Source organism: Sinocyclocheilus anshuiensis, unplaced genomic scaffold (assembly GCF_001515605.1).
Source record: "Sinocyclocheilus anshuiensis isolate Anshui unplaced genomic scaffold, SAMN03320099.WGS_v1.1 scaffold1231, whole genome shotgun sequence".
Taxonomy (NCBI): domain Eukaryota; kingdom Metazoa; phylum Chordata; class Actinopteri; order Cypriniformes; family Cyprinidae; genus Sinocyclocheilus; species Sinocyclocheilus anshuiensis.
In genome coordinates this window covers 1,596,823-1,600,637 of record NW_015536698.1, presented here as the reverse complement: position 1 = coordinate 1,600,637, position 3,815 = coordinate 1,596,823, and the positions used below count along the sequence as shown (strand labels likewise).

The 3,815-nt window shown below is 37.5% G+C and overlaps 1 protein-coding gene across 4 annotated transcripts in view; it reads left to right on the top strand.

Annotated features, from left to right (window-relative positions):
* Window positions 1-3,815, top strand: part of LOC107654915 (mothers against decapentaplegic homolog 1-like) — a 58,121-nt gene continuing 54,306 nt past the window's right edge. For all 4 annotated transcript variants that reach the window (XM_016442249.1, XM_016442257.1, XM_016442240.1 and 1 more), the window contains exon 1: window positions 1-66. The gene's annotated coding sequence lies outside the window, so the exon portion shown is untranslated. The remainder of the gene's footprint in view (window positions 67-3,815) is intronic.

Below are 3,815 nucleotides of genomic sequence, written 5' to 3'. Positions count from 1 at the left end.
CGCCAGGCGAGAGTACAGTGTGCTTGTATGAACGCTGTGAAGGATCGCGTCGAGGTAGCGCACAAGGTACAGTAAACTTTACTTTTTTTTTATTTAAACACGTCAACAAACTGTGAAATTACAAACGGCTCTTCTGTAAATGGTTTTAGAAGGAACGCGCAATTTATAACTTCTTACCGAGTGTTTATCGCTCATTGAGAACAGGGATGAAGCATCCAACTTGGTTGTTCTTCATAACAACTCAAGAGAGTAATTCACTCAGTATTTGCTATGGTTCATGTGGTGTGTCTGCACATCACCTTGTTGTTGCTGTTTGTTGTTAAATTTTGTTTGACTGTCACATGATGATTGTGCTGTTGTTGATGTTTGCCGTCAGTTTCAATATTATAAAAAATATTTCATTTTTACGTTGTATTTGTTTATATACTTTTTAATTCAAGTATTGACCTTGATTATTGAATCCACACAAATGGGTTAAAATCTGTTTAGTCATTCCTTTATATATTATTCATTACATGCCGTGCTTTACCACCCACTTCGGTTTATTGTGCAGTTGGAGGGGATTTTTTTTGGTTGTTCAAAAATGGCAATAAATCATACACGTCACTTACAGTGAATATTTACATGATGCATGCAGAGCCTGTGAGACCTGAGCCAGATTTTCTGACATCATTGAAGATGACATATCAGATTACTCAAAGGACAAGAATTTGTCCTTGTCCATGATTTGCTTGGATTGTTTTATTCCCACACATTGTGTGTGTGTGTGTGTGTTTGTCTTATATCAGCATTTAACTTACTGTATTGTTTGGGTGAGTTGCTTGGTACCTTAGTGGACAGAGATGAGCAGTGACCCTCTTGTACATTGTATGAATGTACAGTGAGTGTTGAATTTTAAGGCTGGCTTATAGCTGTGTACAGTATATTAGAAAGCCATTAAAATAATCATTATTGAATGTATAGAGACATTATATCTGCACATTTTCGATACATTAAAATATGTCAATGAAACATCTGAACTTTAGTTTCTTAACATTGGTTTTCATTGAACATTGTTGACATTGTGATTTTGATAAATGCATATTTTAATTTTTGTCACAAAAATTAGTTTGGGATCAAACAGTAATTGGCAGACCCCCTGTGGTACCCAATTTTGAAAATCAAATCTTAAATGAATGAGGTTTGTACAGTGACCTACATATTTCGAAAATGAAATACATACAATTTTATGAATTTTCTTTACATTTCCAGATAGCTTTTGTGTGTGCATGGAGTCACACTTAATCTTTTGCTTCATAAAATTTTAGGAAATTTTTAAAACTTTTTATTTATGTATTTATTTTTATTCATTATTTTAATAAAATGAATAAAAAGTAAAAAATAAAAGTAATTACATTTTAGAAAATTGTTTCCATTATTGTTGTTGTTAAATAATAATAAATAATCATCATCATCATTCTGTCCATCCACTATAGTTGGAAATTATCACAATCGTGTAGCATATTATAAGATATCTGATATATTGTTCACAGACCTAAAAAGTTGTTTTTATTATTATTATTATCATTGTCACTGCTGTTATTATTATGAGAAGGAGGCATGTATACAATAAATAAACAAACAAACAAAAAAAATAATTAAACTATATCTGCTATAGTTGTAGGCATTTTTGTTCACAGACCAACATAGTGTCCCTGCTTTCTGTTTGCAAAGTGTAAAGTGAATGTATCCATCACATGATCAGGTCTGTATGCGCAGACTGCGCACACACTGCATTGGGATGTATTTAATGTGAAATGCCTGTTTTCTGTAAGTTTAACAGGCCAACTTTCTTTTGTGGTTTCTTGGCTCATAGTATCAGTGAAGCTCCACAGTGACTCACAATATACTGAGAACAAACAATTAGCCATCAGTTTACAGAGCATTAGCTGTTGTGCATGAACCTTTGGCCAGTTTGATTTAAAAGTGGCATCACAGGGAGTTTGAAGCACACTTGCTCTTGTTCAGAGTGTCTGTCTCTCTCACTTTCTCTGTATCCCTCCTTCTCCATTTGTCCAACCCTAAACCCTTGTTTTTTTATTTTTTATTAGAGAACATTGCAATAGAGCTGGCGCTTAATGGAGGGCCCCAGATCCAGCCCTTGATAAATAATGTAAGCTCTTTATAATGCAGAGTTCCTTCCTCCTAAATTGCATCATTACTGCCTCCTAAATTGATTAACGGCACTGAACCAGCGCAAAATGATACATGGAGATGATGCGGGGGGTCAAGGCTGTAAAAGTTGTGTGATGGGAGCCACATTAGCTCTGCCCGCTGCACCAACCCTCAAGCTAATGCTAATATTTACATGCACTCAGGCCTGGAGAGCACTAGCTGAACGCGCAATGATTGCATTTTAATGGCTGCCCTGCATTGCAAATGTGGAACCGAAAATGCCGTTTTTTTTCCTTTTGCGCAATTTTTCAAGCAGCAAGTAGGCCTACTCAATCACAGTTCACTGACAAGACCCCTTTATGCTCATCTTACGCTCATTTCGTCTCCACCAAATTTTTTGATCCCATGTCTGTGCATTAGGCAATTGGCCCAAACAGTGAACTTGCCTTTAAACATTGGTTGTTTTGACTGGGCTCCAGACAGCCCAAACTAACATTGTCTGAGTCAATACAATGGTATATATTGACCTTTTATGTAAGTGTGTGGTCAGACTAGTGGTCAGATTTGATGAATCCTCAATAATATGTATCAATTCCCATCACTCCGACAGCCTTTGAATACCTTAATGCCTAAATGTTTGGATTGTGGGGTTCCTCTCCAAATAACATGAAAAGCAATTAAATAAGGCAGCTGACAGACCAAAAGATCTTACCAAACCCAAGGGCCTGGTGTGAGAACAGCGTCTATGGATGTTCAGACAGTACCTGTTGAGGGAATACCCGATCTGTGTGGTGTTTGGGTTCGGAAAGGGTGCTTTCATCATGTATGACAGCTTCCCTAAGGGAACAGCTGCATGTGTATTTGAGTTTGAAGTGGCCTACAGCCTTTGACAATGAGAAGCCCCTGCCTGCCTGTGATACTTAAAGATAAAGAGGCTCTTGATGTGTCAGGGAGATCCTTGTAACAGTCACACAAAGGTGTTGAAGAGTTTCTCCTCCCCTTAGTCTAAGTCATTAGAGAGAGTTTAGTGTGTCATAATATGTTCCTTATAATATTACATCGTCACTTTGATATCAGAATCTCAGATTCGCTACTTTTTCTTTCAATGTCTGTCATTTTTCTTTCTCAATGTTCATGTTATTATTAGGGGTGTGCACGAATAGTCGAATATTCGAATATTCTATCTGCAATAATTATTCGAAAATAATGCCGCAAAATTTCATTCGTGATGCGTCTGCCACATTACTTCAGCGGCTATTCTGTCTCACAGCAACCAAAGCGCCTCCGTAGCGCTCGCAAGTGTTCACAGCGAGGCATTTTCAGAAGAGTGCCTGCCGTTTTCAGCTGGCTAAAAACACTTTGGTTGACACATGGCATAAGGAGCCGACTTTCACCCGATCATGTTGTTGTATATATATATTCTATCTTGCAGGTTATTGGTGATGGGTTTCCTGCCCTTTGCTAATCTCCTCCCTGACAACAGTATAAGGTTTTGAATGAGTATTTGGCTGCAAGATGATGCTAAATATAGCAGCAACTTTTTAGCCTCCCTTTTGCTGTGGTCCACGATAACAGCTACTACTCGCTCCATCCTAGTTAAAGGGATAGTTCACCCAAAAATGAAAATTCTGTCATTAATTACTCACCCTCATGTCGTTCTA